Below are 27,713 nucleotides of genomic sequence, written 5' to 3'. Positions count from 1 at the left end.
CCCTGCCTTCCTTAAATTGTGAGATAGAACACTTCGATTTGTTCTGCTTTGCACCGAGCACATTATAGGGTCTTGATAGATTGCTGCTGATAAAAGACAGGAAGTTAGGCCAAGTGGGCAGCAAAAAGGAGGGTGGGGAATTCATCAAGAAAGTCAGTATGAGTAAAAATGCAAGGATGTTGGGTCCTAGTGACCATATTTAGATATTACAGACAGCACCAAGTATGTCCTCAGACAGGAAAAAGTTTGACTTTTACCACTTCCTGGGGTTACTTAGGGAGAAAGTTATCAGCAGTTATGAATGAAAAGACAAAAAACAACCAATCGGAAGACTTAAGGATTCTATCTACAAGTCAACAAAGATGAAGAAAGTTATAAATTTAATAAACTTTGACTACTATATGTTTGTGGCTATCCTATTCACTCTGACAATAACTATTTCATATAGTAAATAAATACACATATACGGGGATCCCTGGGTGGCTCAGCAGTTTAGCGCCTGCCTTCCGGGCAGCGTGTGATCCTGGAGTACCAACCGGGATCAAGTCCCACATCAGGCTCCCTGTGTGGAACCTGCTTCTCCCTCTGCCTGTGTCTCTGCCTCTCCCTCTCTCTCTCTCTCTCATGAATAAATAAAAAAAATAAAAATAAATAAATACACATATAGACTCTCCATTCAACCTCCCTAGTATTTACTATTCCCAACTTTTTAAAAGGTCAACTTCTGCTTGAATAAATCATGGTATGTGCAAACAAAGATATACCACGTAAACATTTTTTAAATGAGATAAAGGAATATGTATTTATGTATAAATATGTCTAAGGTAAGTGAATAAAACACAACAAAAATATTAATCATTAACTCATTTGTGGGAGCAAATATATATATGTTTCTAGGTGCATAGAAAACTTCTCTAGAGACATGTGGGTGGTTCAGTGGTTGAGTGTCTTCCTTTGGCTCAGGGGTGATCCTGGAGTCCCGGGATCGAGTCCCACATTGGGCTCCTAGCAGGGAGCCTGCTTCTCCCTCTGCCTCTCCTTTGTGTCTCTCATGAATAAATAAATAAAATCTTTAAAAAGAAAAATAAAATAAAATTTCTCTAAAGGGGCAGGACCTGGGTGGCTCAGTGGTTGAATGTCTGCCTCTGGCACAGGGCATGATCCCAGAGTCCTGGGATCGAGTCCCGCATCAGGCTTCTAGAAGGGAGCCTGCTTCTCCCTTTGCCTATGTCTCTGCCTCTGTGTGTGTGTGTCTCGTGAATAAATAAAAATTAAAAAAAAAAAACTTAAAAAAATTCTCCGAAAAAACACAGGGACACGGGTGGCTCAGCTCGTTAAGTATCTGACTCTTGATTTCGGCTCAGGCCATGATCTCAGGGTCATGGGATGGAGCCCTGTATAGGACTCCCCACTCAGCATGGAATCCCTTTGAGATTCTTTCTCTCTTCCTCTCCTGCCCTTCGCGCACATTCTCTCTTTTTGAAATAAATGAATAAAATCTTTAAGAAATAAATAAGTAAAAATTTAAAGAGAACCAAGAGTCATTAAGTATGGATACCCAGAATAGAATGTTCCCTTTACCCTTTATACCTTTAAGTATAATTTGAATGTTTTACCCAAAGAATGCATTACTTATAAATACTAATAACAATACTAACTTAAAACATAATAATATTTACTTCATTTTTACTATCCCACTCCAAAACTTCAGCTTTCCCACCTTCAAAAAAAAACTTCACCTAATTACAATAGCATACCTAATAGGAGAGACAGTAATGGACCAAATAAACCTTATCAAATATGAATAACCAACTTTCCATTATATGCTTAATAACTTCCTTTGTTGGTTATATGTTAAAAATGGTTAATTTTGCAAAAAACTGACACAAAGAAGGAAATGTTTAACTGGATGCTTTTAAAATGTGTACACTTATAGGATTCAACTCTTTACACAGTTATTTGTTTCACAATATGTCTTCATCCTAGATTGTAAGTTCACTGAGGGCAGGGACCCTAGATACAAAAGTACAATGTCTATTTCATAGTGGATGTAAATTAAATATCAAATGAGTATAGAATGTATTGCTGCCACTGAGAAGTGATGTGTTGTCCTCAGAAACAAAGATGACTATCCAGCATCTGTGTGGCATATGTATTTTCAGTAGGAGGATGGGTCTGTGCCAGTTCTCCATCTGAACTTCTGGTTCACAAGGTTATGGTTTTGGCCGGCCTGAATTAAAGGTGCAGTATCTGAGTACAAACAGATAAGCTTACCTAGAGACTGAACCCAGCATGAGTTGATCTTAATCAAACTCATCAATTAAAGCATGCATATGTATTGATTAGACATTGAGTAGTAGCAACAGTGGCTAAAGATGTACCACTAGCAGGTTCTAGATCCAACTCTAAGTGTTGTGTGGCCTTAGGTAACTAAGTGACATACCCACTTTCTTTTTTCTTTTTTAAAGATTGTATTTATTTATTCATAGAGACACCAGGGTGGGGGTGGTGGGGGCAGAGACACAGGCAGAGAGAGAAGCAGGCTCCATGCAGGGGGCCCGACGTGGGACTCGATCCTGGGTCTCCAGGATCACGCCCAGGGTTGCAGGTGGCGCTAAACAGCTGCACCACTGGGGCTGCCCCACACCCACTTTCTTACCTATAAAATGACGGGCTTGAACAGCTGAACTCTAAAGTTATTCATAGCTGCCAAATTCTGATTTTAAGTTGAATGGTGAAATCTCTCCTCTCGCAGCTTACGTACTAAAAGGCAGACATATTAATGAGGAGTAATTAACATGTAAGTAAGATGGAAAAATACAATCAACAAAAATTATGTGAAATTTAAGATACATTATTTCTAGTTCTGTTATACATAAATCATGCTTTTATTATAAATGGATCTCATCCATATAAGAAAAAAAGCAGGCTAATATGCTAGCAGTAAATTTTAAGGTAATGAATCCTAATCCAAATAAGATGAAATACAGAGAATTTGATTAGAATCTAGAATCCAGCAAAAGCAGAAACAGATTCACTGACCCAAAACAGTATGAAAAGATATTATCAGTAAAAGAAAAAAAAAATCCATGAAACAAGGATGCCAAGTATGTGGGGAATAGAGTTGGAAAGTGAAGTTAAAGAGAGAAAATGTATGTTTATTAACGTAAAATTTTAGAATTTAGCCAAAGGGTAAATAATAAGACATATAAGCAGGTTGTAATTATTAAAGTGGTAGAAATTTACATAATTAAATATCTTCTTAGAAATCTAAACAGTCACCCTAGTTAATTATTTTTAGGATCAAATATTATTCTCCTTTTTTTAACATATCCAGCAGGAACTGAAATAGTACAAGGTTAAGTGACTTATACCAAGTTCCCAGTGAGTTATAGTGAAACCGGTACATGGAATCCAAAACTCTTGTCACCAACTTTTATGTTCCAATTGTTGGATAATATCTAGCCTTAGGTGTTCCTTTCTATTTCTTTCTCTATCTCTCTATCTATCTATTTCTCTTTTCTTTTTACATAGAGCAAATTAAAATAAAAATGGGGAGGGAAATGGAAGTTTGCAGAAACCAGTGTATTCACACTCAGGTAAGTGGAGCCCCCCATCTTCCCCTTTCCCTATTCTGTCAGCCATCCATTGCCTAGTGACTCCTAATTTCAACCCTTTTTACATTTTCAGAATCACTCACTGTTGCCACAAACCTCCAAGCCTGTGCAGAAATAAGACCTATATTTGTCTGATTATCTGGTTGTCTATATTTGTTCATCATATATTCAAGAGACCTAGGGACCTAAGTAATTGATCTACTTACAAATGGCCGTAGTAAGAACAAAGAAGCTGCCCAAACATCCAAATAACGTCAAGTATAAGTTAGCTCTGAACAGTTTTGAAGAAAATAAACTACCAGCATTGAAATACTGGTAAATTGCCCTGTCCTATTAAACCATGCTTAATGGGATGCTCAGCGGTTGAGTGTCTGCCTTCGGCTCAGGGCGTGATCCTGGGGTCCCCGGATCGAGTCCCACATCAGGCTCCTTGCAGGAAGCCTGCTTCTCCCTCTGCCTGTGACTCTGCATCTCTCTCTGTGTCTCTCATGAATAAATAAATGAAATCTTTAAAAAATTAAAATAAACCATGCTTAAATAAATATTAATGTTACTTCATTCCTGTTTTCTATTATTATATATTTTGCACAATGTAAGTCCATATAAGAAAATATCAACCACCATTTCTAAGATACAAGTCATTTAATAAGGCCCTTCGATGTTTGTGCGTGTGATACAGATGTGTCATTAAGGGTCCCCATTTATGACTGTCATCAATTTCAATGCATCATGTTCCATATCCATCAGAAATAAATTTCAGGGACTAGTCCTGTAATTGAACTCCAGATATGGATGTGAAAGTGGTCAGAAGCTAATGTTTTAGGGAATCAAAACCTTATGCCTTTGGTCAGTCCAGAAAAGTCCTGTTAGGAGCAATTAAGTTCAGAAATGCAGCTCTTTTATCAAAAGCATCCTAATCTTTCTTTCCAAGGCCCATGACAGTTCATCTGCATTCATATGCTTATTCTAATCAAGTGCTTATAAGCCAGAAAAAGTGTCCATAGGATAATTATATTGATGGTATTATCAGACATATCACATTCCCTAGCTAAACTATTTATTTATTTATTTATTTATTTATTTATTTATTTATTTATTTTTTTATTTATTTTAAGATTTTATTTATTCATGAGAGACACATAGAGAAAGAGAGGCAGAGACACAAGCAGGCTCCATGCAGGGAGCCCGACATGGGACTCCATCCCAGGTCTCCAGGATCATACCCTGTGCTGCAGGTGGCGCCAAACCGCTGCGCCACTGGGGCTGCCCTATTTATTATTTTTAAATGTAATTAAAATACTTATGGTTTTATAATGGGCCATAAATTGATTATCTCATTTTAACCTATACTACTCTAAGAGACATTATCATTATCACTATGTTACACAGGAAAATGGGCCTAGAGATACCAAGAGACCACCCCCAAAATCATTACATAGCTTTCAGTTTTACAGATTGAGACAGAGTTTGGTTACCAAAAACTTTTCTTTTATAAAACATTTTTGGGGGGATCCCTGGGTGGCGCAGCGGTTTGGCGCCTGCCTTTGGCCCAGGGCGCGATCCTGGAGCCCCGGGATCGAATCCCACGTTGGGCTCCCGGTGCATGGAGCCTGCTGCTCCCTCTGCCTGTGTCTCTGCTTCTGTGTGTGTGTGTGTGACTATCGTAGATTAAAATAAATAAAGATTAAAAAAAAAAAAAACATTTTTGGGGATGCCCAGGGGGCTCAACGGTTGAGCGTCTGCCTTCAGCTCAGGGCGTGATCCCGGGATTCGGGATCAAGTCCTACATCGGCCTCCTTGCATGGAGCCCGCTTCTCCCTCTGCTTGTGTTTCTGCCTCTCTGTGTTTCTCATATATAAGTAAATAAAATCTTATATATATATATATATATATATATATATATATATATATATATATAACATTTTTGTAGCATGATATATGACATTTTCTTCTTCCTTTGCTATACTTTGGGTAAAATTAGGGTTGTCCTTATTGTATAGAAAGGAGCTTTTCTGAAGCAGAGAAAGTTCAAGAAACTGGCCAAACTCAAGAAGGTTAAAGGATGGATCAAAGCTCCTAAATCCCAATGTTGTATTTTGTTGTTTCCTACCTTGCGGGAAATATTAAAAGTATGGTACTGGAAGATAATACAACTGACTTTGAAAAAGAGGCTCCTTTCTACTCTAATTGGTGTTTGTAAAAGAACTAAACATTCCAAAACTATCACTTGTGCCATTACAGCATGTGTCAGAGTAATGGATTAATAAAATGCAATTTGGTTATAACTAATATTTAATACAAAATTCCTCACCTATGAGAATAGTCATATTAGGGTTATTTGGTGTCTTATTCTGTTTGGGCTGCTATAAATGGAATGCCATACACTGGGTGGCTCTTAAACAACAGAAGTTTATTTCCCACAATTCTGGAGGCTGAAAGCCTGAGATCAGGAAGCCAGCATGATGGATGTCAGGTGAGAACTCTCTTCCAGACTGGAGATGGTCAACTTCTCACCGTGCTCTCACATTGCAGAAGGGGTGAGGAAGCTCCCTGGGACATCTTTTAGGGCACTAATCTCATTCATGAGAGCTTCCTCCTCATAACCTAGTCATCTCCCAAAGATCCTCCAAATACCATCACATTGCGGATTAAATTTCAACATATGAATTGGGGAGGACACAAACAATCTATAGCACTGGGGAAGCATTTTCAAAGGATCATTCTAGAACATCCTAGGCAGGGACTGGGGAGGCAAGAGGAGGAGGAGGCACGTATAGATTGAAAAAACCTCCAACATGATTCTGGTACAACCCCCACCAAGTAAGAATCATTGATTTAGTCCCTTAGATAACAACATGATGGTAGTTATTTGATGAAAATCAGATAAAGAAGGCCACATAGAAATATTTATGGAGGGCAGCCCCGGTGGCGCAGCTGTTTAGCGCCGCCTGCAGCCCAGGGCCTGATCCTGGTGACCCTGGATCGAGTCCCACGTCACGCTCCCTGCACGGAGCCTGCTTCGCCCTCTGCCTGTGTCTCTGCCTCTCTCTCTGTAGTGTCTCTATGAATAAATAAATAAATAATCTTTAAAAAAAAAAGAGAGAGAAATATTTATGGAGCATAAAAGACAGTAAGGTTGGAGAGATAACATCCTAGGTGTGTTTCAAATGGCAAAAAAGAAAACAGAGTTAGAAACCAGAAGATATTCTCAGTTCCAGAAACTTCTGTAATGACCTATATAGCATCACAAATCCTTTGCTTTCTCAGCTATAAATGAGAAATAGACAATTACCATGGTCATTCCCACCTACAAAATTAAGAAATCATCATCTTTTCCTAATCAAGTATATTTAATTTCTTCTAACTACAAACCAAGAAAACAGAAATTGGCCAATAGACTTAAACAGAAAGGATTGAGAGAATCGGTTTCCAGTACTATCTCTATTTTCTTATCATAAGCAAGTAATTTCACTTGTCTTCACTTGGATAATTATCAAATGCTGCTTTTTTAATTTTTTATTTTGTTTTCAAGTTTTTGTTATTTTTAAAAAGATTTTATTTATTAATGAGAGAGAGAGGGAGAGGGAGAGAGAGAGAGGCAGAGACACAGGCAGAGGAGGAGTAGGCTCCATGCAGGGAGCCCGATGTGGGACTCATCCCGGGACTCCAGGATCACGCCCTGAACCACTGAGCCACCCAGGAATCCCCTCAAGTTTTTGCTTAAATTTAAGTTAGTTAACATACAGTGTAATATTAGTTTCAGGTGTACAATATAGTGATTCATCAGTTCCATACGTCACCCAGTGCTCATCATGACAAGTGAGCTCCTTGATCCCCATCACTTATTTCACCCATCCCCCACCCACCTCCCCTCTGGTAACCATCAGTTTGTTCTCTATAGTTAAGAGTCTGTTTCTTGGTCAAATGCATTTTGACACCTACTACGTCCCAGACACCGTGCTAAGAGCCAATACACTGCAGTGGAGCACAGTCATAGCCCCTGCCTGCAGAGCTTAACAAGAAAGTGAGGGAAAATAAAAGGTAACCCATTTTAAAATAGAGGAAGAACTGGGTGCTCTCAGTACCATGCAGCAGGGAGATTTCTCCTTAATCTGATGGTCAGAGATGTCCACCTTGAGGAATCCCAGCTAAACTGACACCTGAAAGAGCCATAGAAGTAGTTAGGTGGCAAGCAGGAGTTCCTGGCAGAGGAAAAAGCACTTGGGCCTGATGGCAAAGGAAGAACATTGTGCATTCAAAAAACTGAAAGGTGTCTGAGTGTAGAATGGATATGAAATAGTCTGGTGAATTTGACAAAGACCAAAAAGTAGACACTTTAGTGATCATATAGTAAAGGCTGGGTATGCTTTAATTACTATTAGAAATGTTAGACAACACTCATGGTACTTTCTGTTCCTTTTAGCAACCGATAAAATCATAGTGAATGGATTTTTTGTTGTTGTTAAAAAAAAATAAATAATGAGGGACACCTGGGTGGCTTAGCAGTTGCGCATCTGCCTTTGGCTTTCAGGGAGTGATCCCATGGTCCTGGGATCGAGTCCCACATCGGGCTCCCTGCATGGGGCCTGTTTCTCCCTTTGCCTCTGTCTCTGCCTCTCTCTTTCTGTATCTGTCATGAATAAATAAATAAAATAAAATAAATACACTGCATATTTATATGTATATATAAAAATACACTGGGCCCAACTCAGGTCTTAAACTCATGACTCTGAGATCAAGATCTGAACTGAGATCAAAAGTTGGACACTTAACTGATTGAACCATGAATGGTTTAAATGGCTTTTTTAAAGCAAAAATCCAGAAACACACGGATAATAAAAGAAGAAACTGCACCAAAATAATTTTGGAAGTTGAAAAATCATAATTGAGTAGTAACTGATTTGGCAGCCCCAAGAAAGCTGAATCCTAAGCCAGCAGTTGGCAAGGCTGAGAGGCAACCTACTGAGGTGTATAACTATCAAGATACCTACCTTTCTTTCCTCACTTTCTTCCATGGCTCTGACCAACTGATTGCCCTACAGTGAAGCCCACAGTTGACAGGCCCGAGCGTGTAAATTGAGTTTGCCTAAAACTTTTTAGTGCCTGTCTCCTAGATATGGGCAGACAGCCAAAAATCTCCAGACAGCTGATGGAATATTCTAAGAAAGAGGCCAAAACTAACATAGAAAAGCAACCAGGAAAAAGTAAAGACTATGCAGGAGGAGGAAAAACCCTATTATTAATATCTGCAAAGATTCACAGATAGTGAAATATTATAAGATACTGCAGTCATTAGACAAGAACTGGATGCTACAAATATTTCTTTGGGTTTTGTTAAGATTGTTAAGTAAATAAGATTTACTTATTTATTTTAGAGACAGGGGAGAAGGGGCAGGAGGAGAGGGAGAGCAGCAGACTCCCCACTGTGCATTGAATCAGACTTGGTGCTCAATCTCACAACCCTGAGATCATAACCTGAGCCAAAAATCAAGAGTTGGGGGCTAAGCCACCCAGGCAATCCTGGATGTTATAAACGTTTTTAAAAGTAGCAGCCAGAAGGCAAAATTAATTCTTTGATATTAAAAATATCATAGTATAAAGGAAAACTTCAAGTGAAGGCTTAAAATGTAAAGATGAGGAACTCTCCAGGAAATGAAACAAAAGGATGGAAAGACAAGAAGAGATTTTTTTTTTTTTTTTTTTAATGAGGAAGGTACAAACTAGTCCTGGAAGCTCAATATCTAAATAATGGAAGTTCTTGAAAGAAAGAATGGAGAAAATGGAGAGGGGAAATTATCAAGGAAACAACAATTTGAGAAAATTTCCTGGAATGAAAGGATATGACTTCCCAAATTGAAACAGCCTATTGAGCTCCTAAGCCAATGGATGAAAACAAACCTACACGGAGACACATCATTATGAAATTGCAAAACCTATTGCAGACATATAGAACATTCAAAAAACTTCCAGAAAAGAAAAACAGGATCTAAAAATAATTAAGGACTAGAATGACTTAGACTTCTCAACAACCACACTGGGCACTAGAAAATAGTAGAAGAAAGTAACTTGTAATGTAGAGTTCCCCAGCCAAATTATTAATTAATTGGGAAGGTATAATATATATTTTGCAGATATGAAAGCTCAAAAAAATGTTAATTCATGGGTTCATATCTCAAGTTATCAGAGGATTTGTTCAACCAAAATAAGAGAAAATAGAATCCAGGAAATTAGATTCCAATGCATGAGAAAGACGGACTGATGCTGAAAGGAAAATCTAAGACCACAGCTCTAAAGGAAACTTAAAGTTCAACCCATCTGGTGGACTGGAGCAGGGCAGAGGCCCCAGAAGAAAGATCATTGAGAAAATGATGTGGATAAAATAACTGGCATTTAAGGCTTGTTGAGGAAAAATTTACAAAACTGAGGGTGTGGGCAGTTTGGGGATGTAGTAATGATAAATATGTGAAAAATACATAAATCAGTCTGCCCAGAGGTAAGCACAGGAATTTGAGTGTCCAGACACATGACGCAATGCACCCACCAGTGAATATAAATGTGGTATATCTAGTACCAACACTAAGCTGGATTTCCCCAGCAGGGAAAGGGTTCATTCAGGGGTCTGGTGAGAGAATGAGCAAAAGGCTAGGAGTGATCTGGGGATCTGATTGTGATTAAAGCATAAAGTCAGCATGGTATAGAGTCCACCTAGCATGGGTTCAAGCATGCTCTGTATTTGAAATTCCTATTGACTCTAAGAAGTCAAGGCCTACACAAGTCTTCTCTTGGTTGCCCAGATATGTGGGAGATAAGAAAAGAGGGGTGGAGATTAAAAACTATCCACAAACATCAAAATGGAGTCAAGCCTCTTATTACAAAGTTATTGGGGTGGGGGATGGGAGGACGCAGTAATTAACTCAAGAAAAAAAATTATACAGGAAAAGGTAAATATTCATAGCTTAGTATATACACTATGATTTACAAAGCCCTATCAGTGCAAACACTAAATGCAGTAAAATTAAGTTATAGTCACATTGAGAAGATGAGGAATGGAAAGTGTTCATGTATGTAGTAAGTATTGTAGGGGCTTGTGAAAATAAGCTGAATCTTCAACTTCTAGAGTTGAAAGTCACCTAATGTTTTTAAATGGCAATATAAACATATTCTTTAGAGATATGGAACTGATTTCAAAGGAGTCAGATAAAATAATTGATAGTGGTTGCCTCTTGGGAGCTGAAGCATAGGAATGATGTACACTAATGTGAGAGAGGGTATGTTGGAAGACTGCTGTTTTTGTTTGTAACAAGTATATGTGTATAACTTTTTGAACATACATAATTAATTTTATATATATAATGAAAAAAATACAAATACAATAATGAACATACATAATTAAATAACTGCCAAATTTGACTTTATTCTTAAAGACAATGGGGAGCTATGTATCACCTTGTAGCTCTAAGCAATGAGGCTCTGGGCATGATACTGAGATTGAATTTGCATTTTATTAGGATTACTCTAGTTATTTTGTAAAGAATTAGAGAGAGAAAAGAATGGATACAGAGATGTCTATTAGGAAGCTCAGTCCAGCCAGAATCTAGACAGAAATTGATGTTGGCCTAGATTCAGGTATAGCAACACGAGTAGGTAAAAGATTTGTAAGTACTTTGTGATTGACTAGACTATGATCTAGAAGAGGAAAAACTCTAGACTGATACTGCATTTTCTGGTTTGAACAAGGAGTGGGTGCGTGGAGCATTCATTAAGGTAGGACACCCATGGGTACCTGGGTGGCTCAGCGGTTGAGCGTCTGCCTTCTGCTCAGGCTTGATCCTGGAGTCCCGGGATCGAGTCCCACATCGGGCTCCCTGCATGGAGCCTGCTTCTCCCTCTGCTGTGTCTCTGCCTCTCTCTGTGTCTCTCGTGAATAAATAAATAAAATCTTAAAAAAGATACGACACTCATAAGAGGACCTGGCTTGGAGGAAATAGAACTATTTTGGTATTGGATATGCAAGCAGAATGGCCATAAGGGCACTGCAGATATGGACCTAGAGCTCAGGAGTGAAAATTGGGCTGGAGATGTAGATTTGGAATCAGCAGCACAGAAATGACCATTGAAATCCTAGGAGTGAGTGAGATTGCTCAGGGAATAGGTGTAAAGTAACCAGCATCAAAAGCAGAGCCTGAAGGAATATAAACAAGGGGATAGGAAAAGGAGTCAGCAAAGGGAAGTGAGAGAGAGCAAGCAGAGAAGCAGTAGGAAGGCCTATGTACTATGGAAGTTGGATAAAAATTTGACAGTGTCCAACGGAGTTAAAAGGGTGGCTGAGTTAAAAAATCGGAACACATGTGCTGGAGAGGCAAAGGAAAAGTAGTGTTAGTAACCTTGACAAGAGTCATGTCTCTGGAGCAGTGGGATAGGTTGAGGGATGCATGTGAGTTAATGCACTCATTTTAATCTGTATTTAACAGATAATAATGGGAAATTCTCTTGAGTCCTTATTACGGGCCAGATACTATACTAGGTACCTTATATACTTTATCTCAGTTAATCCTCAAGACAAAACAATATCATTTCTATGAAATAGATGCTATTATTAACATCCTCATTTTTCAGATGAGGAAGCTAAAAGCTTAAAGTTAAGTAATTACTCAGTGTAATAGAGATAGTGAGCAGGCAGGCTGGGATCTGATCTCAAGAGGTTTAACTCCAGAATGTACACCCGTAAACATTATACTATACCCTCTAAATGATCTACCGTAAATAACACCATTCACTCACACTTTCAACAAACCTGCTGTGTGCCAGGCACTACTCGAGGTGCTAGTGATCCAACACTGTACAAAGCAATGCCCCTGACCTCATGGAACTTAACCTTCTATTGGCAGAAAGAGTAAACACACTTCAAAATGCATGCATATTTTCAGAACTTAGTGTAATGAACACTAAGGAAGCAGGATACATTGCAGGAGAGAAGCTAGAGAAAAGAGCTATTTTAGATCATAAGTCTTCCTGAGATGACATTTTGGCAAAAACTTGAATAAATTCATCGACTAAGCCATGAGAAGATGCATTCCAGGCTGCAGGAGGAGGAAGTGCCACCATGTGAGGTAGGGCAAAGGCAGGAGTGGGTGCAGGAAGATCAAGGGGAAATCAGTAAGCGAGGTGAGGCTATATCATGTTCAGCCTCTTAGGTAAGAGTTTAGTTTAGTTTGTTCTTTGAGTGATGGGAAGTCTTGGGAGGATTTTGAGCAGGACAGTGATAAACTCTGACTCACATTTTATTAGCTTGCAACAGAGCCCAGACTTTGAATCCTGTGCCCATCATCCTTTCCATTATTCTCTAGAATTGAGATACCGTGTGGCTACCAAGCACTTGAAATGCACCTGGTCCAAATTGATATGTATCCTAAGTGTTAAACACACACCAGATTTCAAAGACTTGGTGCCAACAAAAGAATGAAATCTCTTAAATAATTGCTTATATTCATTATATGTTGAAATGATAATATTTTAGGTATATGAAGTTAAATAAAATATAATATCCAGATTAATTTCACCTATTTATTTTACCTTTTAAAAAATATAAGTACTAGAAAATTTAAAATTTCATACATGGTTTGTGTTATATTTTTATTAGACAGCTCTGGTCTAGACAATTTCCCTTCTGCTCTCAGCTTCATGATGCAATGAAGACAAATGAAATAACTTGTGTGGGGCATTTTGAGTTTTCTTAAGAAAACATATTATATAACAACAAGATAAATTATTGAGGATGATAGCCAGCCAAAAAATGTACCGTTCTTTATAGGCCAAAGATAATGTTACTGACTTGGTTGTGGTTTTGTGTTGTTTTTCCAACAGCAGTGATGAGTTTGCACAAAGTCATCCGTAATGTTTCTCTCCCCACCCATTCCACCCCCTCCCTATGCTCCCTTAAGACCAAAACACCATCTTTTTAAAATACCTGGCACAGGTTAAGAACGCAGTTCTCCAGCCAAGAAAATTTTTCTCTGTGCAAAGCATTCAGTCCTATATAGGTTTGAACCTCAGCCTATTTAATGTGAAATTCTAATTGTTCTACTCAGGCAAGCAGCTTCCAAAATGTCAGTAATTATATCTATAATCGTAGTTATAGAATGCGCTTGGTTCTCTTATAATTAACTCGAAATACGGTCAATTGGAACTTACTTTCAGGGAAAAAATTTACACAGAAGCTTTGACCAAGATACATGCTTTTCTTTGTGAATTTGATTCTGTGAAAAGTCACACAATGGTATAAATTAAACCATATTTTGATATACATATGGTAACATTAAAAATATTATTATAAAACATTGGATTTACTGGGGATGATATAACCCTATTTCTCTACCCCAGATCTAGAATCCCCGTAAGAAAACAGAAGCAGGGGCAGCCCTGGTGGCTCTGCGGTTTAGTGCTGCCTTCAGCCCAGGATCCTGGAGACCTGGGATCGAATCTCACATCAGGCTCCCTGCATGGAGCCTGCTTCTCTCTCTGCCTCTCTCTCTGTGTGTCTCTCATGAATAAATAAATAAAATCTTAAAAAAAAAGAAAAAAAAAAGAAAAAAAAACAAAAGCATTAGATGGACCCTCCTTCATCTCTGGTTGCTCACTTCTGCTCCCACCTCCTTGTTTTCCCCTGACAGGTAGGTGACAGGCCTTTGCTCCCAATTTTCAGTCTCTACTGTTGTGCTCTGGATTCAGTATCCTTCTCAAGGACTTCACTGCTTTGCTTAACCTTCCTCTCCTGCATGTCACTATCTCCTACCTACTGGATCATCTCCATCAGCAACAAACAGCTTTAAAATCTCTCATCTTTAAAGACACATAAACATACATACCTCCCTTGTCCCCACATCTCCTTCCCTAAGCTTTAAAGCTTCTCTACTCCCCTTCACAGCAAAATCTTTCCAAAGTGTTGCCCATAACTCTGTTTCCATTTCTTCATCTCCCATTCACTCTTCAATGCACTAGTTAGGTTTCTTTCCCCTGCTGAAATCACTCTTGTCAAGGGCAAGCTAAGACCTCCATGGAACCAAATGCAGAAGATTTCTCTGTCCTCTCTTACAGTGCTGAGTACAGGTGGTACAGTTGGCCACCCCCTCCTTGAAACACTCTGGACTTCCATGATGCTGTACTCTGGTTTCCCACCTGTCCAATTGGCTACTCATTCTCAATTTCCTTTCCAGCCCCTTTGTTTTCATCAGAACTTTAAATGTTGAGGACCCTCTGATTCCTTGGCCTCTTAATCTACTCTCTCTGGAGATCCTTTCAATCTTTCCCATAGCTTTAAATGCCACTGAATTGCTGATAATTCCCAAATGTATACCTCAAATGTAACTTCCAGATTCATATATCCATATAGTTGAGTCTCAAACTTAACATGTCTACAAATAAAATATTGGTGTATTCTTCTCATAGTAAAAGTAATAAGAATAGTAAAAAGAAGACCAAAAAGGAGGAGAAGGAAAGGGTAAAAAGGAAGAAAGAAAGAATGGACAGAAGGAAAGAAGAAAAGAAGGAAGGAAGGATTACATTTTGCTCTAAACAAAAATCAGGATACCCTTTCTTTCTCATACTTAATCGTATTTATAATATGACTAACTATATTTAATCCATCAGCAAACTGTGTCTAGCCTATCTCCAAAATATCTGAGTCTTCTGCTCTTCATTCTCCACCACTACTACTCTAGGTCAGAGCATCATTAGCTCTCACTTGGACTATTGCTATATCCTCCTAACTGACCTCCCTGTCTCTCCTCTGGCGCCTGCCCAATTCATTTTCAGAACAGCCAAAGAGATCTTTTAAAACCAAGGAAGTTCATGTCACTCTCCTGACTCTTCTGTTTAAACTGTTCAATGGGGGATCCCTGGGTGGCGCAGCGGTTTGGCGCCTGCCTTTGGCCCAGGGCACGATCCTGGAGACTCGGGATCAAATCCCACATCGGGCTCCCGGTGCATGGAGCCTGCTTCTCCCTCTGCCTGTGTCTCTGCCCCTCTCTCTCTCTCTCTCTCTCTCTCTCTGTGTGTGACTATCATAAATAAATAAATAAATAAAATCTTAAAAAAAAAAAAAAACTGTTCAATGATTTGACAGCTTCCCACTGCACTTGGAATGAAATCCAAACACCTGACTGTCACTCACAGCTCCTCATGGTTCAGCCCCTGTCTCACTCTCTCTACCTACTCTTCCTCACCTTGGGGCCTTTGTACTTGCTGATCTCTACCTGAAATGCTTCCTAACTCCAACCTCCTCCTCACATTTGAATAACAAGTTTTTTCATCCTTCAAGTTTCAATTTAAATGCCATTTCTCGGATAAAGAAGATGTGGTTTATGTATACAATGGAATATTACTCAGCCATTAGAAACGGGACTGGAGGGTATTATGCTGAGTGAAGTAAGTCAATCGGAGAAGGACAAACATTATATGTTCTCATTCATTTGGGGAATATAAATAATAGTGAAAGGGAATAAAGGGGAAAGGAGAAAAAATGAGTGGGAAATATCAGAAAGAGAGACAGAACATGAGAGATTCCTAACTCTGGGAAACGAACTAGGGGTGGTGGAAGGGGAGGTGGGCTGGGGGTGGGGGTGACTGGGTGACGGGCACTGAGGGGGGCACTTGACAGGATGAACACTGGGTGTTATTCTATATGTTGGCAAATTGAACAACAATAAAAAAAAATTTATAAAAAAAAGAAAATTCCTACAGTTGGAAAAAAATAAATGCCATTTCTCAGAAAGCCTTCCAGCTTACCCATTTTATTTTTATTTTTTAAATATTCATGAGAGACACAGAGAGAAGAGAGAGAGAGGCAAAGACATAAGCAGACTTCCTGAAGGGAGCCAGATGCGGGACTTGATCCTGGGACCAGGAAATCACACCCCGAGTTGAAGGTAGACGCTCAACCACTGAGGCACCCAGGCGTCCCCAGCTTACACATTTTTTTTTTAAGATTTTTTTTTAAATTTATTTATGAGAGAGAGAGGAAGAGACACAGGCAGAGAGAGAAGCAGGCTCAATGCAGGGAGCCTGATGTGGGACTCCATCTCAGGACCCCAGGATCACACCCTGAGCCTAAGGCAGGCGCTAAACCGCTGAGCCACCCGGGCTGCCCAGCTTACACATTTTAAAGCAACCTTGCTCATTCATTTTTACAACAGGCCTTGTTTGTTTCTCTCCCAGTATTTGCCACAATTCTGATTTCATACTTTTGTATGTTTGTTTTCTTGACTCTCAGCCCCTTCCCCTCCCTCTTCATTCCAGATAAGAGGATTGAAATGCTAATTGGCAGAAGGCCCTGGATACCGTTGCCATGCCCCACCCCCCTTCTCCCTCTCCTGAGTGTGTCTGTCTGCTTGCCCTTGTCAGGAGTTTCACAAGAACAGACCTGTTCAGTGTTGGTTCAGTGTCTATGGCTGAGTGTGAAGTCCAGTTCAGGCCTAAAGTATTAGGAAGCCCACTGTGATGATACAGTTAAGCAATGACCGCAGCAGCTCCACCAGTAAGAATGCTGACATTTTGATCAAGATCTCAATGTCTTTGGAAATCAGATAGAAAAAAGAGAGGTGCTATATATTGACCCATATAAGCACCAATATCTCTTTCCTGAAATGAATAGAAATCTAGGCCTGTCGCTTTTCAATTTTCTTGAATGATGATATCCTTTCTTTAAACCATGTATATCTTAGTCCCAATATGTGAAAAAAGATGACTAACAAATAAATAAAGAGATGTTCTGATTACAGTAATGATTAAATGAATCACTACTTTTTATGTAGCACGTAACAGGAAGCACAATTCAGATTAACAAGCAATAAGAAAAATTCATTGGTTCACATGTTGGGGAATTTATTCACATCAGGGAGAGGTAGATCCTAGATCAAATGACTATGCCCAGTTCCCAGGTTTTTTTTTTCTCTCTCTCTCCATTTCTTGTTTTTTTGCCAGGAGCTCTGAGAAGCTCAAGACAGAAAAGGAAATTATACTATAAACAAATAATGTTTAAGAGACCTCTGCCCCTGTGGTTTAAGGATGGCCCGGAGCTATGTCTCTTCACTCAAGTCCAGCAGCAAAAAAATAGCATCTCTGTTCATCATACCATCTGCCAAAACATATATTTAAAATTTTTTAAGTGTTTTCTTTCTCTCTAGAAGCATTGACAATTTCTTGGATTGAATTATGTGCTATCTCAAACTAATCAATTCCTACAGCCAGGAACATCAGATTCCAAGTCTTACCCACATTGCTGAGATGGGACCTACCATTAAAGCCACGTGATTGGGAATAAGCTGGAGATATTCTTTCAGGGAAAAGTGAGGAATAGATGTTGAATGGAGGCAACCAATCAATGTCTGCATAAACCTAAGAGGTTTGAATAACTGTAGCCTGATGTACAGCCACTCTGTACAGGTTCAGTCTATTATAATGTAAAATCCCCTCTCTATCTTCCAGAGTATGTGTGATCTTCCTTCCCTCTCTTCTTTCTCCTTCTCTTTCTTTCTTTCTTTCTTTCTTTCTTTCTTTCTTTCTTTCTTTCTTTCTTTTCCTTCTTTCCTTCTTTCTTTCCTTTTCCTTTCTTTTTTCTTTTCTTTCCAATTGGATTGGCCAGGATAAACATCTGTGCCCATATATATAGTTGTTCTCTTTACAAGGCTCTAAGAGGACCCCTTTGGAAGAGCTTAAAATCTTAAGAAAATGTGTACTAAAGTTGGGAAGGAAAAATACCCATTTCATAGGACACATATGAAAGACCAGCCACAGCAGTTATCACCAGTGCTAAGTGCTAAGTGCCAAAAGAGCAAAGACTTGAAAAACAAAGGCAAGAGACCAGGATCCCCTGGGGGAGGGGAGGTTTGTGGTGTTCCAGGGCTGGGGGGTGGGGCTGGAGGAGGGAGTAAGTGGCCATGGATCATTTCAGATAAGCTTTCCTAAAATGTAATGACCCAAGAAAACTCCTGTGGTCAAGGCATTAGGCTCTCTCTCCTTTCCTCTCTCTACTGTCACCTTTCTTCTATCACTTGATAGAAACGCCTACTCACACTCTTCCCAAACCTAGCAAGTCCTTGCTCAGGTACTCACGGATACTCAAGAAAGGGGGGAATGAATGACTCTAATAATAGGGTAATTAAATCTTTTGCAAGTCAGATGGACTCCAATTCTCTACTTTCCACAAAGGGAAGGATACCTAATTGAGTTGTCAGACAAGGAATTACTAATACTAATCTTGATGACACATTACCATGTAAATTTTGGCATATAACTGAGAAGCATTCAAAGAATTGAGCCCTGGGCAGACTGGGTGGCTCAGCGGTTTAGTGCCGCCTTCAGCCCAGGGCATGATCCTGGAGCCCCAGGATCGAGTCCCACGTCGTAGGGCTCCCTGAATGGAGCCTGCTTCTCCCTCTGCCAGCATCTCTGCCTCTCTCTCTCTCTCTCTCTCTGTTTCTCATGAATAAATAAAACCTTAACAAAAAAAAAAAAAAGAATTGAGCCCTATTGCTGTAACAAACCTCTATCATTCCTATTTACTTATTTAGGTAAAGAATTTCTCAGCACTTTTTTTTTAACATATGAAAAGACATTTTATTATTATTTTGCTATATTACATATTAGTGAATATACTCAATTGCATTTCTCAAATGGCAAATGAGACACAAGATAACATCTTTTTGATTCCTGAAAACCTCAGTATCATCTGTCTTTTGGAGGATCCAGTTTCCTACGACATCTATGATACTTTTGTATGCTCATATGGAATGTCCACAGAAGGGTGGTAGCATACTATCATCCTGCCGTCAGATGTCAAAGCAAGCTCTACTTTGCAATTATAGTCATCTGGTAGAGGAGAACACGTAGATTTATGACAAACACAATATAAAGCTCCATTTTGAATTGGAAATAAATGTTTCCAGACAGTTCTGTTTGATATTGCCCATTTAACTGCTGCCAGCGCCATGGTGAATCAAGATGCTATTGGGTGGTGTGAGAGATGATTTGAAGAGAGACAGATTTTAAATTCTGCTTCCACGTGTAACTATTTTCATTCCTGTGTCAGCGGCACCAGGAGCCTGACATTTTACCTCAATCCAGCACTTGTTACCTATACATCCTACATTCAGCATTGATGCTAAAGCTTGTTGTATTTATTCCTGGATACCTGGGAAGAAAGGCTTTACCCATCTCATTAAGAACTGCAATCCCAATACATTTCACATTTTATATCGAGTAATTATCCATCAATACTTGTAATACATTAATGCTCTTTTGAGAAATTGTGTAGAAATTCCTAACATTTAGAACCTTAATATCGCAAAAAATTTTAATTATTTCCTTTATTGACATATTTTCATTGCATAGAAGTATGTAATTCATGAAATATTTTGAAGTATAAATATATATTAAGAAGTGGAATGGAAATATAATTTCAAGAAGAAAAACAAACAAAAGAAAATTTTCCTACAGGTAAAACTAATTTATAAACACTTAAAATGTATGCTGGGGTGTCAAATCGATATATTATTTAGATTATACTAGATAGTTTTCAAATAGTGATGTGATGATTTATTTTTAAATGTCATTATTGGAATTGATACATATATTTACAACCCTTCAGCATGATAAAGAATTTTAGGCATCAACTTAGAAATGTGGAGAGGAGTTCATTGCTTCTTAAAACATTTTAGGAGTACTTGAGTGCTCCTAAATGAGTGCAAATGACTGGAGACGATGAAAGGAGAAAATGATGTTAGATAACAAAATGAGCAAGGAAAAAACAGGCCCACTGTTGAGACTGATTGTGCAATGAAATATGATGACAAAGGACCTGTCTGCGCACATTTGCTTTTGTGTCCTTTATCAAAGTGAAAGATCTAACAAAGAATGATTGAATGGACACTGGTAAAGGGGAAGAGAAGCTGGAGATGGAAAAAGAAATTGTAACAGCGTACCCATCTCCCTTGGGAGCCAACAGAGCAAAGATTTAAATCAGCCAGGATTGGCTCAGAATTCTGACTCTGCCAGTCCTCATCTATATGACCATGGGCAAGATGCTTCAGCCACCTCACCTGTATTATGGGCATACTGCGACATAGGTTAAATTTCATAGGATGTACAGTGCTTTCACACAGAGTCAAACACGACAATAGTGGCTATTGTAATGATGCAGCTGTGGGCTTTGGAGCAACTTATCCTCCTTGAGCTTCACTTCTCTCCTCTCTGTCACAGGAATAATAACATCTACCTCCTAGGATTACTATGAGGATTACATTGATAATAAAGCTGAGAGCACTTATAATATAAAGAAGGCATTCGATGAAAGTAGTTCTTTCCTCACTTTGTCCTTCTCTAGTTTCCTCTTGATTTAGACAATTCTATGAACCCCTGATGGGACATGATGAAAAACATTCTATTTCCAAATACTAATTCATAAAATTGTATATTACTTTTATTGTATCTACTGGTAAAGAGACTGAATCTGAAATGATTCTTTTTTCTTGCTAATAAGACCAGGGTCTCATATTACAAATGACTCTATCCTTGTAGATACGACCGTTCTGCCTTACTAGCAAATCTCATTAATGACAAAATTATTTTCATGAAATTGTAGAAGACAACTATGTTGTTGATCTATGACTACATAATCAATCCTCTCATAAAAAGGACTTCCTCACAAAGAAAAAATTCTTCCCACGTTTCCTTTTCTCCTATGAGTGAAAAGATAAAGTGTTTATTAATTTGTGGGAATAAATGTTGTTGATCAATGTGATTCACTTATTTTAGACAGCACAAAATGTGTGTCCTCACTTTGTAGTTTTGTGTACAAAACAAAGCCTGGTTTAAGATGAGCTAGGATGCCTAGAAAGGAGTCAGTCAGGGAACCAAGTTTCATGGAACAGGCAGGGAAGGTGTCTAAAACCACTTCTCCATTTTAATCTGTGGGATAATGTCCATTCAGTTGTGTTCAGAAATAAGCTGCCAAATTGTTGTTCCCTGTTGAGGAGAGGAGTGTAGTGAACAGTCCAAATGCACAGAAAGGCCGTACATCGGCCAGGGTCCCAATAAAAAACAAATGGCACTTTCCAAAGAAATGAAAGAAGTATTTTTGAAATGGGATGGTAGGTATGTGGGTGTCCATTATACTAGTCTCTCTGTATTTGCCTACGTTTGAAATTGTCTATAGCGAAATCCATAAAAGCAAAAAGAAGAACGTAAAAGAGGGACTAATGGAAATCATTTGCAAAGTTGTGGGCAGGAGTTCAAGGAAAATTAGGGAAGGTGAAGTCTTCCTCTTTCCCCTCGACACCCCCACTCACCCCCAGAGAGGCAACAATGGGAAGTGCTACCAGCAGCAGACTTGAAAGCACTAGGGAAAGAGACCAACTCAGCACCAAGGTAGCTCTGTAGCTGTAGGACAAGGGCCAACTGTCAGAAATTGTGGTCTTCAGTGGAGGAATGCAGTCACTGGCAACCACAGCCCAGTACCTACTGTGTGAAGCTCAGTGCAATTGAAAAAAGCAAGGAAAAAATATAAAGCTTTAGCTTTTCTTCCACAGTCTCTCTTCTCTCTCTCGACTGGTCATGTTTTTAAATGTTTCAACTTAACACCTTTCTAAATAAAGAAAAAATTAGAAGTTTAAATCATTAGCATGAATTTTGCCATTTACAATGTACAATGTTGGGATCCCTGGGTGGCGCAGCGGTTTGGCGCCTGCCTTTGGCCCAGGGCACGATCCTGGAGACCCGGGATCGAATCCCACATCGGGCTCCCGGTACATGGAGCCTGCTTCTCCCTCTGCCTGTGTCTCTGCCTCTCTCTCTCTCTCTCTGTGACTATCATAAATAAATAAAAATTTTAAAAAAATGTACAATGTTAGTTTTCTTCTTTTTTTTTGTTTGTTGGTTGATTGGTTGATTGATTGATTGATGTAATCTATACACCCAACATGGGGCTCAAATTCACGACCCAGAGATCAAAAGAATCACATGCGCTTCCAACTGAGCCAATCAGGCATCCTTACAATATGCAATGTTAGTTTTAGATGCAATATGAGAGCATTTAACACATATGCAAAATCACCAAAATGATACAATTTGTATCTTATAGTCAGTACATACTTAAGTTTTGTGTTGTTTTGTTTTTTTTTACTAGAACAACATAAACACTGCACAAAACTCAATTGTTTATTTCACTTCTTTATATATACACATTGTACCAACACTCTCTGCTTTTGGCTCACTGATGAGGAAAGAGGAACTAAAAGGAAAAACAACTGTGGATTGCCCTTTCTTTCCCTTTCCATCTATGGCATCACTTTAAAGTGTAAGTGGTTGGCTAATATAGGGAAGTAACATGAGTAAGAAAGAATATGATAAGATTCTTTGGTTGTTTGTGTTTTTTAGAATGTCATTACCCTTCTGAATTTGTTTTTTTTTTTTAATTTTTATTTATTTATGATAGCCACACAGGGAGAGAGAGACAGAGGCAGAGACAGGCAGAGGGAGAAGCAGGCTCCATGTACCGGGAGCCCGACATGGGACCCGATCCCAGGTCTCCAGGATCGCGCCCTGGGCCAAAGGCAGGCACCAAACCGCTGTGTCACCCAGGGATCCCGACCCTTCTGAATTTGAAGCGAATTTTGGTTCAAGTGGAAAGAGGCATTTTAGGGTCGAGTCAGTCATATATGTGATATGCTTTACCTTGTACTTGCTTTGAGTCTCACTGAACTCCCACAGATGCACAGGAATCCTATTGTCATGGGGCACTGGAGATGCTACATGCAAATAGGGCAACCAGGAGTGGCAGACACATATAGTATGTGTATCTTCTGTTCACATGTCAGACTTCACTAACAAAACACATGTTTAAAGATGAAACTAAGAATTTCAAAATTGTGTCACAAAAGCATTAAGTCAAGTGCAGGACCCTTCTGAGCATGGGGCCTATTGACTACATAGTTTTCACATCCTGCTACCAACCCAGGACCAGGCAAAGAAGGAACCAGGGGCATCAGTGCCCTTGCCTCCAGTCATCCCTCCTCCTGTGGGTATCCCCACTGGTGGACCCTGAGTAGACTGCAAGGGATCCAGGGATGCATCCAAAGAGAGTAGTCTTCTGAGCCACAGACTAGGGGAAAGAAAGATGGAAGGGGGTTCTGGAGTGGCAAACAGAATATCCAGCACAGGCTGCTAGCTCCCACATCTCTTTCCAACAAATTTAGTTTCTTTTTAATTCAGCTAAGATAAGAAGGACCAGGCAGGCTCCAGGTGTGGCCTAATGCTGATGCAATTTTGTGAGCCCTCTACAAACTTAATTAACTAAACAAAATTAAAAATATAAATGGAGTACAAACTGGCTATTTATTTAGAATGAGAAAAGAAATCACAATAAAATACTGGAGATTGAAAGATTCAAGACCTTTTTGCCTGAGGTCTCTAGGAAATATACCAGAAATGCCTATACAGACATGTTTCCTTTGCACCTCAGCTTCCCTTCCCCACCTAGAACACTCCACAACTTCAAACAACTCCCACCACTACCAGGGGCCTGGAAGAATGAGGAGCCTTGAAGATTAAACTCTATTAGCGTTATGATAAATTTCTCTGTAGGCCTCAAAACTTAAAACATAGATTTAAGTGACTGAAACAGCAAGTATTTCCTAGTGGGCAAAAATTGTGGGCCCTTGAGCCATGATGGGACTCCTTCCTCTACTGCACATGCCAAAGGCAGTGAGCCCAGAGTTTGAGCTCCTCTGACCTAGTACGTTTTCACTATAGTCAGGAAATTCCATTAAATTTCAGATACACTATATAGGAAACTGAAGAGGTACTGGATTGTCTTGGCCACTCCTTTTCATCCTTGATTTCTTATTTATCCCTTGCGCTGTTTGTTGGCTAAAGTTGGAATAAGCCAAAGGGAAAACAACCTTAGGACTCATTGTTCTTGGTCGCCTTCAAGCCCTGACCAGACTTTGTGGTCTAATCAATATTTTGTGCCTACAGCAAAAATAGGCACAAATATTCTTGGGCTTTCCTCGTAACAGCTGAGGCATCACTGGGGTTCATTTAGATTCAGAAAAAGAAGGAACAGTTCAGTTAGATAAAAGGGCTGCTCTGGATGGGGTCCTGGGGTCTGAGCAGGAGCCGTTGGGAGGATGGAAAAGGGTGGATGAGGACAAGAGAAAGGAATTACAGATATATTTAGGAAAATGGAAAGATGCTAAAGGAAGACTTCAAACGTTGCTCAGGCCCTGGTGTTGGTGAACTCACTGTTTGCTTTTGAAAACTATGGGGGAAGCTGCTAATACCTGAATTAAGAGCATGTGCTTAACATGTAAGTATTTGATTTAAATAGGGTAGTGCTCAAGTGCCTAAGTTCAGATCTGGACCTTAGTTCTTAAAACCTATGACACTTTGGTCAAGAAACTCATTTCTTTGTGCTTCAGTCTTCTCATCTATAAGATGAAGGTATATTATGTTAAATTGCATTGTGTCATATCACATCACATTGTTACATTATATGGAGCTCATCTCATAGTATTGTGTGAGAATTAGATAAGTTAATACTTATAAACTCCACTTATAATAGTTCTTAGTATATGTGAAATAATAGAAAATATATATATTGGTCTCTGCCTGTAGTTCCTGGCACAGAGCTCCTAATACCACTGCAATTTCCTAAGTGACAAGAGAATTAGGAGCATCTTTTGTTCTAATATTTGGTCTTCGACCACAGTTCCTGACATAGAACTCCCACATCCCTTGAAATGTCCTGAGTGATGGCAGTGTGATTCTTAGTGGGTGCTTGGAGGACGGCTGGTCATCAGCAGACCAAGCCACAATTAGAAGCTTGGCATTTTCAGCCCACCTTCTGATCTCTGGAGAAGGGAGAGGTCTAAAAATGAAGTTAATGATTGATCATGCCTCCATGATGAAGCCTCCACAAAAATCCCAAAAGTGTGGAATCTGTAGCGTTTTTAGGTTGGTGAACACATGGAGGTGCTGGGAGAAGACATGGAAGCCCCGTGCCTCTTCCCACATGACTTGCCCTACTTCCACCTAGATGCTCATCTGTATCGTTTATCGTATCCTTTTGTAAACTTGCAAACATAAGCAAGTGTCTTCCCGAGTTCTGTAAACTGTTTTAGCAAATAAATGAATCCAAGGGGGAGGGGGTCATGGGAATCTATGGAACTTGATGCTGTCTCCAGGTAGATAGTATCAGAATTGAATTAATTTTAGGACACCCAGCTGGTGTCACAGAACTGCTTGGTGGGGAGGAAATCCCCCACACATCTGGTTTCAGAAGTGCTGTGAGTGAGAGAGTGGTGTAAGAGTGAAATAGAAACACAAGAAGAGGAGTACAGGTTTTTTTTCTAATTAATTACACAATTAATGCTCAATAGAAGTGAGAAATTATTATTATGAAATCATTCCAAATATAGCATGTACACACATTTGGGCAATGTTTAAAGCTTTAAAATTTCTGCAATAGATGAAGAATCTGATTCATGTGCTTTATGATGTATAATTTTATAAAACTTATCATTTTGAATGGATGGATGTTTTTATGTTTAGTATGTAGCCAAAGATAAATATTGCAAAATTTTCATTAATAAAACACAGTCATTTCTCCTTTAAAAAAAAAAAGAAAACAGAATAATTTCTGAGCTTTTCTCACCAAAAAAGCAGAGGTATACTTTATATCTTCATACCTTGCAGGTAATTTTCCTGGTTCACTGTCCCCAAACACTGAGGAAGTATTTTGTTTTCTTTTTTAACGTTAGTCAATTTATATACTGACATATGGAGACTGGATGAAATACCAGATCCCACTGAACAAATAGCTAGGTGGGCTCTTTCTTCATGAAAGGTAACTTTAGGTTAGAATCAAGTTTGAGTAAATAGACAATTTACAAAATGTTAGGGAGTCTTGCTTGATTCTAGAGGTCAAGTTGAAATAAAATAGTAAGAGTCAGACTTTTTGGATTCCTAAATACTTTTGAGCAAACACATCACATAACCTCCCTGACTTTCATGTCTTCATCCACTGAAGAATAATGGGGCAAGTGTTGTTTAGCTTCACTCCCAAGGTTCTTGTGAGGATTAAAAATTTGTTTAAAAAAACTGAAAATGGACAGCTACATGCAAAAGAATGAAACTGGACCACTTTCTTATACCAAAGACAAAAATAAATTCAAAATGGATTAAAGGCCTAAATTTAAAATCCAAAACCATATAAGAAAATATAGGCAGTAATCTCCTGTACATCAACCTTAGCAACATTTTTCTGGATATGTCTCCTCAGGCAAAAGAAACAAAAGCAAAAATAAACTGTTGGGACAGCATCAAACTAAAAAGCTTTTGCACAGCAAAGGAAACCATCCATAAAACAAAAAAGCAACCTACTGAATAGGGGAAGATATTTGCAATGACATATCTGTAAGGAGTTAATATCCAAGAGATATAAACAACTCCTACAACTCAACACCAAAAAAACAACGATAATAATCTAATTAAAAAATGCTCCAAGGGGATCTGGGTGGCTCAGTTGGTTAACCATGTGCCTTCAGCTCAGATCATGATCTCAGGGTCCTGGGATCAAACTCCAGGATAGGCTCCTTGCTCATGGGGAGCCTGCTTCTCCCTCTCCCTCTGCTCCTCCCCCTGCCACTTGTGTTCTCTCTCTTTCTCAAATAAATAATTAAGCAAATAAATAAATAAACCTTTAAAAAATGCTCAGAGGATCTCAATAAACATTTCTCCAAAGAAACATACTGATGGTCAACAGGCATAAAAGGATACTCAACTTTACCAATTATCAGGGAAATGCAAATCAAAAACCAATGATATCACCTCACACCAGTCAGAATGGCTAGTATCAAAAAGAAAAAAATGTTGAGGAAGTTGTGGAAAAGAGGGAATCCTCCTGAACTGTGGGTGGGAATGTAAATTGGTGCAGTACTATGGAAACAGTATGGAGATTCCTCAAAAAATTAAAAATAGAAATACCATATGATCTGCTAATTCTACTGCTAAGTATTTACCCAAGGAAAATGAAAACACTAATTT

The 27,713-nt window shown here is 39.0% G+C and overlaps 1 protein-coding gene across 2 annotated transcripts in view; it reads right to left on the bottom strand.

The window, feature by feature from the left end:
• The window catches only part of CDK14 (cyclin dependent kinase 14), a 722,297-nt gene that overhangs the window by 569,853 nt on the left and 124,731 nt on the right, over positions 1-27,713 (bottom strand). The window contains exon 1 of one of the 2 annotated variants that reach the window (XM_035698549.2): positions 2,660-2,763. The exons of the other annotated variant lie outside the window; for it this stretch is intronic. The gene's annotated coding sequence lies outside the window, so the exon portion shown is untranslated. Of the gene's footprint in view, positions 1-2,659; positions 2,764-27,713 lie in introns of those variants that run through there. 2 annotated transcript variants of the gene reach the window in all.

This window comes from Canis lupus, chromosome 14, assembly GCF_003254725.2.
Source record: "Canis lupus dingo isolate Sandy chromosome 14, ASM325472v2, whole genome shotgun sequence".
Lineage (NCBI taxonomy): Eukaryota > Metazoa > Chordata > Mammalia > Carnivora > Canidae > Canis > Canis lupus.
This window is presented reverse-complemented; position numbering and strand designations above follow the sequence as displayed.